This window comes from Chinchilla lanigera, unplaced genomic scaffold, assembly GCF_000276665.1.
Source record: "Chinchilla lanigera isolate Chin_1 unplaced genomic scaffold, ChiLan1.0 scaffold00035, whole genome shotgun sequence".
Classification (NCBI taxonomy): Eukaryota; Metazoa; Chordata; class Mammalia; order Rodentia; family Chinchillidae; genus Chinchilla; species Chinchilla lanigera.
The window spans coordinates 20,415,070-20,433,138 of NW_004955436.1; positions in this window are offsets into that span (position 1 = coordinate 20,415,070).

Here is an 18,069-nt window from a genome sequence, read left to right on the forward strand (position 1 = left end):
GAAAAGCCTGCAGATTTATTTAATCAAAATTTTATGTCACATAGGAGCCTTTGGATTGAAGATTCCAATGATTGTGATGCTTAGATTTCATGAGAAATAAATAACTATGTAGAAATGAAATTGGACAAAAAGTATGCATTACTCCAACAAAGTGAAGGAAAAACCCAGTAAGGCCTGTTTATGAAGATTCTCCCCAGCCCCCTTGTGTGGCACTCCGTCCTCCTGAGCACAGACAGAACCCCATCTGGAATATGGATCTAAAGCTGGTCAGAGAATTTCCTTAAGGCCAGCTCTTAATATGAGAAGGCTAGAGTAATATTTTTGGGCTTTGTGACTTGCACGGAGGGGAAAGCAGTTCTAGTTTCTGCGACCTGCCTTGGAAATGAAGAAATCTGGTTTCTGTGACTTGTTTCAGGATAGAACCCTGAGTGAGACAGCAGAACCAGAGAAGATCAGAGACCTCAGTTCTGAGGCTTCTTTTGAGACTTGCCGTTGTCCCACAGTTCAAATTACTTAGTACACCAAAGCTCCATACTTAGGCGTATTGTTCTCTTCACCCCAGTGGTTCAGCTGTGCCACGGGATGTCAGTGTGCTAGATTTTGTCCATGCCATCTAAGTAAGAGCCACAATCTCTTAATACTACCTCACTGGAAAATACTCGCCTATGTATGAATTAAATTTAGGATGTTTTCCAAGTAAATATAATCTCTAAAAAATTATTCCATATTTAAATTAAAACAATTTTAGTAGAACTTTCTTTTTCCAGAAACAACAATGTACGAAAAGCCCTTCTGTAAACTATGGTCCTGAACCATAAATAAATACTGACTACACTTATCAAGACACTGGCTATTCTCTGTCCTTCAGGCCTGGAAGGACACTGAAAGAACCTGCTAGGAATTCTGGGTACAGGTTTCCAGAAACAAAGCTAAATGCAAGCATTAAGGCTTCATGCTTACCATATGGTGTGAGGATAAAGCAACCAAAGATGGGAATTATTAATTATAAACCAAAGATGGGAATTATTATTATTAATTATTAATCATTATTAATTACTAATGTCAGTATCTTACAGCACTTCCCAAGGTCAAAAGTGGGATTGGGAGAGTTAAATAAAGGGCAATCCAAACAAAACAGGACCTCATTTGCTCAGTGGTGATGGTGGGGGGTGGGGTAACTCCCACCTATCTGCCCGGCTCAAGGATTTCAAACGCCTGTTATTGTTTATAGAGCCTTTGCCAAACCTTGGCCACTTTAGATGGGCAAGGGATGGGCACCAACCAGGTCCTCTGTCCTCCGGGGCAAACCAGAGCTTGTCCAATTTTGAGAAACAGAGGCTGACTAGTCAGAAGTGGGGGATGGGAGCTGACTCAAAAGGAAGCCCTGAGGTACACTCCCGCCCCTGCAAACTGAAGGGGAAGCAGAAATTATGAGTAAGCAGGGGAAGTTGGTAAGTAACCCTCCAGGAGAAAATGGGGCAGATGTGCAGAGAAAAGACGCTGAAGCCAAACTTTGTGCCTCCTGACTCTGGGTAATTTTTATCCCCACGTTGAGCTATACTTGTCCTTATTATGATATAAGGGAAGATGAAAAGAAAGGTGAACAAGCTGTTTTTCTGGGAGTCACTGTGATTAACCTCTAGAGGCCCCTTGCAAGCAAAACAGCCCTAACCACATGCTGTTCCTCAGCCCCACTTCATCCTGTACCGACCAGAAACTTCAGCGCTGAGAAAATGATTTCCTGTGTCTTCAAGTAAGGAAAATCAGAACTGCTGGGCCCAGTGGCCCCAAATGAAGCATCTTAATGAAAAGACAATTAAAATTTGTCCTGGTCTCTCACAGAGATCTTGGTTAGCAATTGAAAATGAAGAAATGCCCAGGAGAGATAAAGAGAAAAGAAGCTAGGGGAATGGGGATTTAAAAAGTGATTGTCCGGAGGCTCTGTCCTGGGATGGTCACTACTCAATCAGGGAGTATTTATGGAAGATTCAGCAGGGAAAAAATCTGACGTAAAGTTCTGCCCTTGTGGAACATATAGACTAGAGGAGCAGACTTAGAATAATCAAATAAGTAAAATGCACAATATGTGTTTTCTAAAGAGAAGGACACTAAACAATTGAGACATAAACCTGGACTGAAGGGCATTGGTATTTTAGGGGGCTGTCCAGGGAAGCAACTGCTATTGAAAGAACTTTAATATGAACTTAACAATATGAGGGAACTCTCCTTACAAATGGGTGGGAAAAGAACTTTCAAGACAGAGCAAATAGCAAATTCAAAAGTCTGTTGGCCCATATATCTCACTGTGAATTAAACCTAAACCAAAATGGATCAAAGATTAAATATTAAAACAAAAACACTTAATCTGGTGAAAGATAGAATGGGTAAAACTCTTGAAGACATAGGTATAGGCAAAGACTTCTATGATCAAAACACCAGTTATACAGGAAATATTACAAAGAATCAACAACTTGGACCATATAAAATTAAAAGCACTTTTTTTGAGACAGATCTCACTATGTAGTCCAGATTGGTCTTAAATTCATTGTGGACCCCATGCTGGCCTTGAACTCATGGCAAACCTTCTGCGTCAGCCTCCCAAGCGCTGGGATTATAGCCATGCACCGTTGTGCCTAACCTCAAGTTAAAGAGCTTTTGCACTGCAAAAGAAACCACCAACAGAGTGAAGAAGCAGCCCACAGAATGGGAAACACCTTTTACCAGCTATTCCTCAGGCAAAGTTCCAATATCTAGTGTACATAAAGAACTAAAAAAAAGAAAATCAGACTCCCCAATGTTAATGACCCAATCCAAAAATGGTCATCTCAAATGAATAGATACTTCTCAAATGAAGAAGTACAATCAAATATATGAAGTAAAAACAAATATATGAAGTACAAATATAAGAAGTACAAACAAATATATGAAAAAATGGTCAACATCACTGGTTGTTCAAGAAATGCAAATTCAAACAACACTGAGATTCTATCTCACTCCAGAAAGAATGGCTATCATCCAGAAATCAACCAGTAACCAGTGCTGGTGAGGCTGTGGGGAAAAAGGAACTCTTCTTCATTGTTGGTAGAAATGTAAATTGATACAGCCACTACAGAAATCAGTATGGAGTTTCCTCAGAGAAAAACCCCTAAAACAGAAGTTTCATTTGACCTAGCTATTCCCCTTCTAGGTATCTTTCCAAAAGAGTTAAAAGCATCATACAGTGATACATGCATATCCATGTTTGTAGCAGCACAATTTATAATAGCTAACTCTTAGAAACAGACCATATGCTCATTAAAAGATGAATATATAAAGAAAATATGGAATTTTATACATTGGAGTACTACTTTGCCATAAAGAAGGATAAACTCAAGACATTTTTAGGTAAATGGGTATACCTCAAGACCATAATTTTAAGTGAAACAAATCATACACACAAGTTTAAATATAGTACTGTTTCTCTGGTGTGAGAAACCCAAAGGGTAAATAAGGAGCAGAGTGGAGGGTAGATACTGGGAAGTAGGAAAAACTTGTTCAAGTGGGAAGGGTAACAGGGAGGGGGGCAGGGGAAAGTAAGTGGGATTTTTAAAAAAAAAAAAGGAAAGAAAAAAAATACAAGCAAAGCTTTTGTAAATGGGAAAAGGAAGAAGGGATGAAGAGAGGGGAGGGTAACAGACAAAAAGAACAATTAAAATATATTGTGTACAGGTACAAATTCCCTATGATGAATGTGATCAATAAAATGTACTTTTAAAAAAAGTCCCCTGGGAGTGTTATGGAATGTCCTGAGAAGGAATCTGGCTACCATAGAATCAGATAGAGAATGAGTGGGTAGAACAAAGTCAACAAGCCAGGTTACATAGAGCTTTATAGGTCACTGGATAGGCTTTGGCTTTTACCTTTAGTAAACAAGAAGCCACTTGTAATGGTTGATACATTCTATCAACTTGAGAAGTTTAGAAGCTTGACTAAGCAAGTGGGCCGTTCTACATCCTAGGGTGTAGAGGACATGCCCTAGAGCAGCTGTTCATGCTCTAGGATGTTGCAATTTTCTTGTGTCAACTTGAGAAGTTCAGAAGTTTAATTAAGTGACTCAACAGGGGACCAGGGTCCTCACTTTGTAAACATTCTAAGTGTGTGCAAGAGGAGAGCATGGGGGCCAGGGATATACCTCAGTGGCACAGCACTTGCCTTGCAAGTGTGAGGTCATGAGTTCAATTCCCGGTACCTCCAAAAAAAAGAAAAAAAGAGGAGAGCACAGAGATGGTATGAGTTCTACACCCAACCTAGGGTGGGTAACTTGCATACCACAAAAGGGAAGAAAAGAGACTTTTTTTGCTCTTGCTGCTTTAGCTGTCTTCTGCTGCCATGAACTGTTGCACCTCACTATGTCACCCTGCCTTGGAGCCAAGTGATTATAGACTGAAACCTCCACAAACTGTGACCTAAATAAATATTTCCTTCCTTAACTTTGAGTGTCAGGTATTTTGTCCCAGCAATGAAAGAAAAGTAATTACAACACCACTGAAGATTTTAAGTGTAGTGACATGTGACCAGACCCACACTTTTATAAGGGCACACTTACTGCTTTGCTGAAAGGTGATGGAATGCCTGAGGGTGGAAGTGGGTAGACAAGAGATTATTTTAGAAATTCTAGAGGAGACTATGGTGATTAAACTGGGTGATGGTGCTAAAGATGAGGAGAAGTGGGTTGAATCCTGTACATATATTGAAAATAGAATGAGAAGAATTTCACATTGATCCAATTTATCTGATGATGCCCCATTTCTGGGATTCACAGATTGTGTCTTCTGGCTGTGTCTTCACATGGAAGAAGATGCCAGGGAGCTCTCTGGGCCTCTTTCACATGGGCATTAATCTCTTAATCAGGGTACTGACTTCAGACCCAATTGAGCCATAAGATACTTTCACACCAAGAGGCTGTGGATCAGTTAGGATGAAAACATTGAATACAGTGGAAAACTCAAATAACGGTGTCTTGTAGATTACAGAAGTCTGAATAATAAGAGTTCTAGGAGTAGTAGGCAGGTCCATGCTGTCACAGAGACCTAGTTTCCTTTTACTTTTCATCTCTGCCATCCAAGCTCATGACCTCCATCTTGACAGTTACCTCAGAGACAGAATATGGCCACCACAGCTCTAAACAGTATGCCTATTTCAGCAGGAAAAAGGAGAAAGTGGGAAAGTGAAGAGTTATCCTGGTGACTGCTTACACAGCATGGAGAGGAGAGAAACAGACTCAGATCCAAACTTCCGAGAGAGGATCACACCTCCACCAATTCATAACTGTGAGGCTGTGAGCATTTTGATTAACTTGCCTCCACCACAGATTCACTTCCTGAAAATACCTCTAGGCTGGTATAATAAAACAAATGAAATAATATATTAGAATATTTCATGTCCATAGTAAATCTCCAAAACTGGAGTTGTAAGAATTAAACTTTAATCTGTATAGATAGATACCCACTTGACTACTTGTGCCTCCTCTCCAAGAATTTAGATTTTAAATAATAATAACAGGGGCTGGGGATTTAGCTCAGCGGCACAGCACCTGCCTGGCAAGCGCGAGGTCTTGAGTTCAATTCCTGGTAAGGGAAATAAATAAATAAATAAATAATAACAACATTTTGGGGAAGGAAACTAAGTTTACTGGATATAGCTTTGTTTCTCTGGAACTGCGGCTGATAGTCATAAGCAGCAATTGGAAGTCACAAGCATAGCAATGAAGGCAATTATCTCCTTCACTGTATAAATATTCCTCCTGCTTTCAGGAACTATTTTGAAGTAGAAGCCTAAAGGAAGAATGAGGTAGTGCTCAAAAGGGACAAAAATAAAGACACGACCTCATTTCATGCTTCTAAATTGATGAATGAAAATATTTGTGTTACACAGTATTTTAGGAGACCTATAGCCATTATCACCAGCTGAAAGGTATTATTTAGGTAACATTTATCTAAGGGAAAGAAGAAAATTAGTAATTAGACACTAATATTTATTTAAGAGAGTTAATAATTTAATTCCACAGCTGTGTTTTGTTGTTTTATTTCAGTGCTAGGGATTGAACTTGGGTCCTTGGGCATGCCTGGCATGTACTCTACCACTGAGCTACACCTTCAACCCCAATACTATAGATTTTTATAATTTATATCTTTTGAATAATGTTAATTGAAAACAAAAGACATAAAATCATTCAATAACTACTACAAATATAAGATATTTCAGTTATATTTTATGGTTATAAGTAAAATATTTATAAAGTAATGTAAATATATTCTTTAAAATGTTAATCTTTTGACTTTTTACCTTTTTTAGCCTATTGCAAGTTATTGGGCCTTTCTAGTTTGTTCCATCATTTTTTGTTATAATGGGTTGTGAAACATCGCAAAAGACTCATCTTTCATTAATTAATAAATATGCCACACCCCATCTAAAAATTTGTTTTTGTGTTGCTCCTTTCGAAAAGGTAGAAAGGCAACCTAAGATATTCTCAACAAAGCTTTACTTTCTTAAGACTGAAAGAAGTTACCTATTCTTTGTGAATTTGTCATGTTAATTTAGTCATTTGTATAAATTAATATTTGTGGGCATATCTACGTTAGCTTTAATGTGGCTTTACTGGCAACAACTATACTCACTTTGTTTGCCAAAAAATGGCTTCATTTTACCTTCCTACTTGAAGAATATTTTCTTTGTTGAGGCACTTCTAAGCTGACAAGTATTTTTCATCATATTTAAAATATTCTATTGTCACCTAGTGTTAATCTTTTTGTTTATCCTTGGAAATAGTGTGTTTTCTCCTCTCTTGAATTTTAAGCAACTTTTCTGTGATGCACCTAGATGTTAAGTGCCTAGTACAGATTCTTAAATCTTTGGCTTAATGTCTTGCACCAGTTTTGGAAACTTCTCAGTCAGCATCTTTTCAATTTCTCCTTATCCTCAGTCTCCCCTTCTTTTCCTTTTGGGGCTCCAACTACACATATGCAAGAATATCTTCCCATTTGTCCTATATTGGTATTTCTTGTACTTTTTTTCATTCTTTCTTATTTTACACTGCCCACTCAGCAGTTCAGTAAAGTTCTCCTATACTGTCTAATTAAACTATTAAACCTGTATACTGAGATTACTTATTTATTTATTTATTTATTTTGTGTTACTGAAGGTTGAACTAAGGGCCTTTGTACTGAGCGACATCCCCAGGCCTTTCATTTTATTTAATTTTATTTATTTATTTATTTTGAGACAGGGTCTTGCTAAATTGCCCAGGCAGGCCTTGAACTTGTGATCCTTCTGTGACATCCTCCCTTGGTGCTGGAGAATATGGGCATGCAGCACTGGGCCCAGCTATTTGATGAGACTTTAATTGGATGATTTGTGTGTATCAACTATAATTTCCAATGCACGGTTTTCATAGATTCCTCTGGCGAACCTATCATTAAAAATTTTTTTTCTTAAAATTATCAATCACTATTATTTAAAAGCCTCTGTCTGATGAGTTTGAAATATAGATATTATTTTTATGTTGTTTTTGTCATCTTTTCCTGTCTCTTGATGTGCCTGGTAATTTTATTTATTTATTTATTTATTTATTTAGTCTTTCTGAGACAGGGTCTTGCTATGCAGTTCGGGCTGGCCCTGAGCTCACTTTGTTGCCCAGGCTGGCCTCGAGCTCACAGCAATCCTCCTGCGTCAGCCTCCCGAGTGCTGGGATTACAGACATGCACCACCACACCTGGCATTTTGCCTGAAAATTTTTAAAATTCAATGCCAATCATTACATTTGGTGAATTATAAGGACTCTGAATAATATCTCCTAGAGAGAGGATTTTTTTTCCTTTCTTGAGAGACAGAGAGGCTATATATATACTTTTGATCCAAGCAGGGATTATGATGATTAAAATCCAAGGGTTTGTGGGAAATGTCTGACTCCAGTTTTTTAATCTCCTAAACACTGTAAAACTGTCTCAAGTTCTTAGCCTCTTAGCTTCTACTTCCTGCTTTGGTGTTCACATTCTCACAGGGCATCCTAAGAGTCACCCTGGGTCCTGAGGGACAGAGTTGCAGAAGAGCCCTCCCACTTCTCTGCAACTCTTTTCCCAGGTCACATTTACCTAGTCTCACTGAATTCTAGCTGTAGCCCCCTCAATTTTGTGAGCATCAAAAAGTTCTAAGCCTTTTTCTGCTGCTTTTCCTCTCAGTTCTACCACCTGCCCAGCAGGAAATGGTATGAAAAGATAACTAATAAAGAATGTCAACTTTCCACGAATACATTTTCTTGTCCCCAGGATTTGTTCTATTAGTTGTAACAGACTTAGTTGTTCCCTGTGCCTCTAAAACCTGTTCTCTCATAAAATGTGACTAGTTTTTTGTTGTTTTGATGTTAAAGATAAAATTATTCAATGACATTTGTTATAGCTCTGTAAGGCAGACCACTCAGGATCACTGAGGGAGGTGTGGAAGCCACTGAAACAGGTCTTTATTATTGGAGAGATTGGAATTAACTCCAAATGCAGAATGAAAGAGTGAAAATTTATGATGAATAAGCAGAGTGAAATCAGTGGTTAGAAAACTACTAACAGGAAATAGGAAAGGTTGGGGAAATTCTGGCTCTCTTGACCTAACACATTTCCCACTGAAGACAGCCCAGGGGCATCAGACATCAGCTGGGGAGTGGCAGAGAACTAGAACCTGATCAAATGTGCAGAGTGATCAGATATAACAGGAAAGGGGTTCTTGCCAAATCGACTTTCCAGGGCTTTTACATAGATTTTGCAATGAAGCGCACAGTAGGCCTAGCCGAAGGTTCAGAAACCTAACTAGGGGTTGGTCAAGCAAAAAATCTTTGTCATTGTCAGAGGAAGGGAGTCAGTCTGACATAAGCTACAGTGCTGGAACTAGAAGTGGAAATTTTATAATAAAACGTTTGTATTTCTATACATATACTCTTATTAAATATATTTCTATTATTTTTTCACCTATTATTTAAACTTAATGAAATCATACTATTATCATTACATTGTATGATTTAGTTTATAAATTTCTTCCTATTTATTTAAATTTATATCATTTCCAGGATTTGTTTCTTTTTGGCTTGTAACCATTTCAGAGTCCATATTCTCTCTGTAAAGTCTCTATGTCTAAAATAACATCCACTATAATCCTCTTGATTAAATGGCTTATTTCTAGAATTACAGGAAAGTTAATTGTGATTTTCTAAAATAAGTAACCAATATATATTTTATTCTTCTTGGTGTAATTTTTCTCCTCCTAGTACTTATTTTATTCTCATAAGTAGTTTAACCCACTGTGACTGAATATACATCTTTGCCATCTACAGTTTTTGTGACATTGTATACTTGAAGAAAGGGTGAAATTTAAACTTTTGTAGGATATTATTAATATTCCATTTGTATTCATGTAGGTGTTTCTTTATTACATCATTTGTATGAGCAAGGGCTCTAATACATAATTACATGGATGCAAACTTCACCCAAAGAATACGAAGGCCATAAATTTTTTCTCATAATTGACTTTTATATCAATAACAAGTATAAGTTGGGAAAATTTACTTAGTATTGTGCCAGATACAAGCTGTTATAAAGCCTGAAATCCCATTTTATAAAACAAATCTTATAAATGAATAGTAGGGATGCCTGACACATAGGTGAAATATAATATAAAACATAATATTGTAGGGCTGGGGGTATAGCTCAGCAGCACAAGCTCCTGCCTGGCAAGCACAAGGTCCTGAGTTTGATTCTCAGTACCAAAAAATATATATATAATACTGTAGTTCTGTTGTAATCAAAATTCACCTTCTGAGTGTGAACACAGTAAGGGTTAAATAATTCTAATTACCAGGAATTCTCTGAATATTACTGTGTCTACGAGTCCAGATTATATAAAACAAGTTAAGAGGAAAGTGAAGAAGAAATTAATTTTACTTTTCCTGAAGTCTAAATTTCTAAGAGAGGGTCTAATATTCAAGTAGAAATGTTTCCTTCACAGGGAGGTCCACTTCTCCTCTGGAGAGTGATCTCAAATCATGACCTTATCTGAACAATGACACTCAGATAAAAGTGCAGTGTCAATCATCTAGGGGTTTGGGTTTTTTTTTTTTTTTTTTTTTTTAGATAGAGTATAAATGTTAGACAGAGTGCTTTATTGCCCAGGCTGGCCACTTAAACTAGCATGGATATTCATCCCTAACTCATACAGCACAGAGGATATATATGGAATAAATGTTTGCTTACCTCCAAAATTCATATGTTGACAACCTAAGAGTTAGGGCCTAATCCTAACAGCATGATATTAGGAAGTGGAATTTTTAAGGCTTAATTAGGCCATGAAAGTCTGTCTTGGTTACTTTCTCTCATTGTTGAGACAAAATACCTGACACTCAGAGTTAAAGAAGGAAATGTATATTTAGCTCACAGTTGTGGAGGTTTCAGTCCATACTTGGCTGGCTCCAAGGCAGAGTGGCACGTGGCAGGGGGCAAGAGTTCATGGTCGTGGAAAAACATCAAAAAGCAACAAAAGCAAAAGAGAGGAGCAGCGGCATGCAACCTCTTTCCTCCCTCACATTGTATGCAAACTGCCCGCCCCAGGACAGGGGTAGCACTCACACCCATACTTCCAACAATGGACGATAAGTCAATTATAAATCTAGAAGCCCGCCCCATGACTGCATGAGGATTTGGGGAGACATCCAGACACAAACCATAACAAGGTAGAGCCTTCACAATAAGATAGTGACTATATTAGTTTGGGTTCTCTAGAAATACAAAATCAATAGAAAATACATGTATTATTGTGGAAAGGGATTTATTAAGTAGGTGGACAGATCAGAGGTGGGAGATCTACAGCTGTCATCAGGCACTGGAGAGGCAGAGGACCCACAAGCGGCTCAGCTCAAGAAAGTGGGAGTGGCAGAGCAAGAGGGATCAGGATGCAGTGCGGTCGAAAGGAGAAGGCCTGAAAGCTCACTGGGGTGAAGTGAGCTTTCACCCACTTTCACCGGGTAGGAAGACTGAAGCAACTAGAAACCACAGGACTGATGTCCAAAGGCAATGGTAGCAAAGGCTGCGCTGCTCAGGAAGACTGGAACTCTTCAAACCGGACACACTGTCTCTTTCTTTTCCTTTTGTATTTCATCCAGCCTCTAAGCCTGTCGTTGGTACCATCCATAGCCTCAGTGGGTCTTGCCCCCTCAGTTTGCTGGCCTGTATGTTAACTATCCACAGACACACCCAGAATTGTGCTCTAACCAGTCTGCCAGGCATTTCCTGACACATTCAAGTTAGCATATCATGATTACAGGCCACAGTACCTTTATAAGAAGAGAAGTAGAGACTAGATCTCACTGTCTCTGCCATGTGAGAACCCAGCAAGAAGACAGCCATCTGCAAATGTCTTTACAAGTTATGGTAAAGATATGGCGGGCACTGCTGCCAGTGCCATCCAGTGGAAAGGCAAGCTTGTAACGTTACAGAGAGTCCTCATCCCCCTTATTCACCAGATCTGGTACCTGGAACTGCATGGCTGCTAGTTCTCACCCAAATCAAAATGACCATTTTGAAAGGTAAATGTTTTGAACTGATTCAGGACATTGAGGCAACCAGGACAGCACAACTAAAGATACAGGACAGGACATCCAGAACTACAGAAAGCAAAAGAAATGATGGAATAAGTATGTTCTCAGTGAACGAGAGTACTTTGAGGGGGATAAGTGGCAATGTATCTTTTACTGTAATAAATATGTTAAAAATATTCACCATATTTTTATCACATCTATACACCAGGAAGAGGGCCTTCACAAAAACTTGGCAACACCGGCCTCCTGATCTTGAACTGCCAGCCTCCGGAACTGAGAAATAAATTCGCTGCTGAAGCCACCCAGGTACTTTGTCACAACAGCCCAAGTGAAGACAGGATGAATCATTCAATTCCAGTTTCCCACACCCTTGTTTTTCCTTCAGATGAGCTAAAGATTCTGCCTGGATGTCCTTCCTTCTGTTTCCCCCCAGTTGGAGGCTTCTCACGTAAAACAAAACTAACAACAGCAAACTACTTAGGGCAGAACATACGCAGATTCACAGGGTTTTTGAGCAGAAGACTCTAAATTCATACTGCTAGACACACAGGCACACACGCAAAGGAAAAATCACCAAGTCTCAGAGCATGGTCTGAGTATAAGAGTGTATTTTAGTTTGTAGAGCTGAATAGAACACTCTGCAACAATGTCCCTCATGCAGACCCACCAACAGATTTTTGATTTACATTTGTATAACTAAATTATCCATTCTAGAAGTTTTATGCAAAATTTTTTAAATGGTATGGCTGAAGCTTATTTTAGCAAATGAAATTGCTTGCCATTTTTGAAGTGTCTCCAACTTCTGGTGATGAAGGTTTCAGAATGCATTAAAATCATCTGTGGATCAAGATTCAAAGCACTGCACCCTTCACCAGCATTCCCAGTGAAACAAAATGTAACAGAGGTGGGGGCAGGAGGGCTGGCAAACTCCTTTGGAGGTGGACAGGTTCGTGTGTTTGCCTCAGGTCTAGAATAATTGATATTTCCAGCACTTTTTTTTTTTTTTTTTGGTAGCAGGAATCAAACTCAGGAGCTTGTGCCACTGAGCTATATCCCCTGCCCTAGAATAATTGATATTTGAGTCATTATTTCATCAATTATTATGTATTAGTACTTATATAACATGAGTTTAACAACTGTGTGGCATCAAGACAGAGAACACGTTAGTCTCTGATGCAATAACATTGGAATTTATTTAGAGATACACACATGTCCCTTATAATGATTACAGCTGTTCTTCACTAGATAGTTGGGTGCTTTGAAATTATTCTAAAGCTTCTTTAATTGGAAAGAGAGGTAGACCGGCTATGCATAAGCTTCCAGAAATTTATTCCTAGTGAATTGAATCATGGAAGTAGGAATTTGTACATAGGAGAGGTAGCTTCTAGATGGGGAAGTACCATTTTAGTGAGCATATCAAAATCAAGAATCCGATCACTTCCCTCTAGGTAGCTCTGGGCATGGAAGCTAGACTTCAGTAAGGCTTCATAACTCCTTAGAGCAGTTTATACAGTAGTTGTGAAGAAGTTAGGCCAGATACAGGGACTGATGATACCTGAATATTAAAAGGGATTAAGGCAGCCTCATCATGTTCTAACCAGCCACGGTCACACAGTCTGCAGGATCTTGGGTATAGATCTGGCTTCCTGAGGCAGCTTCATTTCACACTTCAATGCACAAAGGAGGAGAGAAGACTTTAAGCCGTCGTACTTTGTGTGATGCCTCTAAAATTTTGTTCCTTTCATGGCTTGAAGATGTAACAGTTAGAAACCATCTGAAAGGCTGCCACCTACAGGGTGATCAGGAAATCAGTGAGCGCTGAAATCTAGGTGATTGTATAGCACTTGATGAGCAGCTGCAACCCTGGCATTGCAACCTTTGGGTCAGGGATGTGTTTTTTCCTACCCAAACCAGGTTCTGTGGTCAACCTGTTTCACTTGTCAGATAAAGGAAACTGACTGTTTCTTTGCAAGGAAAACATCATACATTAAGAGAGCGCTACTTGCATGGGACCATCTTTCATAATGTTAAACAGATTCCCTCTCAGGTTGAAGTACTGTATTTGTATCTAGGTTGTTTCAACCATGTCCATAATCAGCTGGCTCCAAGCAGGGTGCCATAGGGCCAAGGAGCAATCGTCCGTGGTGGCAGAAGACAGAAAACACAATAAGAGAGAGTGAGACAAGCCTCTTTCCGTCCCTTATATTGTATCCAGTCTACCAGGATTAGGGCGGTGCCAATCCAATCAGTGGACTGAACCAGCAATCACCCACCCTTAACCCCAGCACTGAACCATGGATCAATCACAAATTCTAGATTCTGCTACCTCCAAAAAAAACCCACATAAAACTGCATGAGGCTTTAGCAGGATTTCTAGACACAAACAGTAATAGTCCCATGCTAATAAGCACCCTTTTGGAGGGTATTTGTGAAATGAAATAGACCTTTAGAGTGTTAGGAATACAAGGAAAGAGAAGGAGAAAAATAAATTAATATTTAATGTAAATCTGCAAAGTCCTGTGCTGTATACTTTGTGTGTTTTACTATCCAAAGACCTCATTGCAAACAATAGAACCTCATTTTGGCATATTTAAACAGAAAGGGAACTTACAGCTAGCCTACTGAATGCAAAAAGATCTACAGAACATGGTTTGGGAAATGGTAAAATATCAAGGAAAATTAAATAGAAGATTCTTGGCCCAGAAACACTCTGACAAGCTCACACTGCTTCATCATGTTTGATGATGACCGTCGCTTGCCGTATTGAGGGCTGCCCAGCGTCCAGGTATTTCCAGTTCGCACTGCAAATGATGAATAAGTTCAGGTAGAGAGCAGGGCTCTGCCTACCACCAAGAAAGGTGAAGAGGGAAATACATTTCACTTCCTGTTTGCCAGCTAAGAGTGAATGAACGCATGACCTTTCCTGCCAGTCACTCTCACAGCTGAAAGCTTAACCTGGGGAATTATGCAACGATGCAGATTATTTCATAGTATGGCCGTGAATGCACAGTATAATGGATAATTTCCAATAGCTCCAGTACTATGGGAAAAACGTTTCAGTTGCCAACATGCCTTGGTTGATTTTTTTATGAGTGACCTGGATGAAGATGCCACAGTAGGTTTATCAAAACTATAGCTGACAACAGCTCATGGTTTGCTTTTTTGCTCATTTGTTTTTGGTACGGGGAGTTGAGTTTATAACTCCAGCCCTAGCTCATGATTTAAAACATTTAAATGAATGTAATGATCATGATTTCAAAATATCCCAGTAAGTTGAAATAATGAGCCCATTCTATCAATTTAGTAGAAATACAAGTGAAATCCTGAGGTTCAAAACAGCAGATACACAAAAATGGAATTGGAGGATCTTGTTGTTAAAACATCATACACACACACACACACACACACACACACACACACATACACACCAAAGCACAGGGACGTGAATTGGCTGCAAGTCTGGTGAGACTCAAGAATAGGGTAAGGTCGTTGAGCAGATGAGCGCCCGGCTGCAGTGGAAATGCCCTGCCCTGAAGAAGAACACCATGTGCTCTGCTTTGGTCAGGCTGCATCTACAGAGGGGGCTCACATCTGTGTCCTCACAATAACGTGTTAAGGCAAACAGGGACAAAATAGCAGAGGAGAAGTGTTCGGAGGCTGAGCAGCATAAGGAACAATGGAAGCAAACAGGAGCCCTCAGGTAAAAGGTCCAGATGGTTTTCAAACACTGGACCTCTCCAAGAGGTAGTTTGACATTTATCATCTGTGGCTCCTGATAACAAATGCTTAGCCAAGGTCTAAAACGCAGCCTGCCTTCATGCCTCAGCCATGTGCTACTCAAGCCCTATTACTGGAAGGCACATTTTGTGTAGCACATCCCTTCACAGAAAATCTCAAGGGCTTTGTCTCTAGGGTATCCCCCAAATTTGACCCTTTCCATCTGTAAGCATGCTCTGGACCAGGCATCAAAAATATCACAGGAAACCTTTCCTGTCTTTCTACTGTACTCTACCTGTTTGTTTGTTTGTTTGTTTTGTACTGGGAATCAAACTCAGGACTTCGCACTTACCAGGCAGGTGCTTGTGCCGCTGAGCTATATCCCCAGCTCTCTACTGTACTCTGAAATGGCTGCAGGAGTTAGCCTTAGGCTGGGAGCAGCTCAGCAGCACAGGAAAGAGACAGACTTTGCTCTGATCTCTTTGGAAGGAGATACCAATGAGAACCAAACTCCACTACTACCTTAAGGACCTCACTTACCCACTCATAAATATTTACCAAGCACTCACTCTGACCCAGGCACTGTGCTGAGAAGGCAGACATAAAAGATACCACCTTTGTTCCCAAGAAACTCACAGGCTCATGAAGTCACAGGCAAATAGATCAGCATACTGGAACTTGATAAAATGCTATAATCAGGACTATCTTCCCAGGTAGATACACAAATATCCATAAATTAGATATTTGGACACAAATATCCATAAATTGTTTTCATTCTTATAGACTTTACTATACCTACTACCAAACCTTCTGGGAGTTAAAATATATGTACTTATTAAAGAAGATGAATGCCTTTCTAATTAACTGGAATTATCTGCTATCAGAGAGAGAGAGGGTCTGGACCCTTTCCCAAGGCTAATGATACATGCAAAACTCTACTTACATTTATGTTAATAATGTACAACTCTGCTAGAAATTACCATTTAGCCTGTTTCCTTAGATTTACATTATACACGACACCAATGTTCCTCTAGTAACCTTCTAGAAAAGTTTAAACTCCAAACTGGGATGATCCATTTTGAAGTGATTGTGACATTTATGATACGACCATTTTCTACTCGAAAGATGTATAAATTTACACTATCATAAAATGTACAGATGTTTTTCCATTTAACTGTTTTTTCAGAATTGAGATTTTTGTTCTATGCTCAGTCTACAGATATTATTCAGTTGTTTATAAACAATTTGAAAACAAATGCCAAAATTTTAAAATCCAAGTAGTTATAGTCCTGTATAGTTTTTCCAGTGACTTTCTATCATAAATTCATGGCCAAATTATCCTTAGGTAGATTATTGTAAATACCAGTGTTTAAAAATATGGATAAACATGCCTAATTTTTCTCTTTTTTTGGTGGGGGTCGGTTTGAAACAATGTCTTGCTATTTCAAGACCTGGCTGGTCTGGAACTCACTACATAACCCAAAATTGGTCTCAGATTCGCGGTGATTCCCCTGCCTCAGCCTTCTGAGTGCTGGGATTATAGGTGTGTGTGACCATGCCCAGCCCAAATTATGTTTTAACACAAACACCTCACATCTTCAATAATTTCCAATCTTTCATAACACATTAATAACATAATAAGGAAAATGGAATGACCACTAGGAAAGGTGTCACAGTTCCATGGAAGAATTAAGAACAAGAATGGAACAAATTTTGGAGCAATAATTCCCCTTCAAGTGAGTGGTGCACACCTATAATCCCAACACTCAGGAGGCTGAGGCAGAGGATCATTGTGAGTTTGAGACCAGCCTGGGCTAAAAGTGAGCTCAAGGCCAGCCTGGACTGCATAGCAACATCCTGCCTCAAAAAGACAATAAACAAATAAATAAATAGATAGATAAATAAAGTGAGTGGAAAAGGTAATTTAAAATATTTGTCCTATTTGAATATGTGATTATGCTCCAAATTGTTACTTAGCTGTACTTCATACCATAGGCTATGAAAAATAGCCATTGTGCAGATCACAGGAAGCTAACCTGACACAATAATCTGAGCAATGTAGTTGAGGATAGCAATATGTAATGTAACAACTAATGTTGATTCATATTATTTTGTCTCTAGACCCTGTATCACTTTGAATGTTCTTGCTCTGATTTGTTTATGTTTGTAATACTGGTATGCTGCTACTGTTTTATTTTGTTTGTTTGTTTGTTTGTTTGTTTCTCATTTACTACTCTCTTTAAAATAAAAAAAGGAAAAAATTTGCATAAAAGAACACCCATCCAAGTATGTTGTTTTAAATGGAATGATCTAGAGTTTTTCTCCTTTAATCTATTTTCTGGGAGCTACCGAAAACTTATAATTATTAAAGAGTGGATACAAATGCCACTGGTATCACTGTAAGAGATATCTGAGGGCCACTCATGAGACTTAATAAGTGATGTGTACTGGATTTGGCTGTCTTTTTGCTTGCTTTATCAGAGGCTGGACTCCTTCATTATGAGTTTCTCTGTTTCCTGCAAGAGTCTTCAATTTTCTTGGTAGCCATCTCTGCCAGTCTTTCTCTTGTTTGCCTTTTTCTTTTGTCTCCACTTATTTTCGTCTAAGTTTACTCCTGACCTGCTGCCTTTTGTGGCTTTGTTTCAATTTGCATGAGCATGCTTGGCTCACAACCTCACTTCCCACGTCTGGAACTCTCACTGCTCTTTCCGTTGAAGTGACTTCCTTTTGTGCATCTCAGT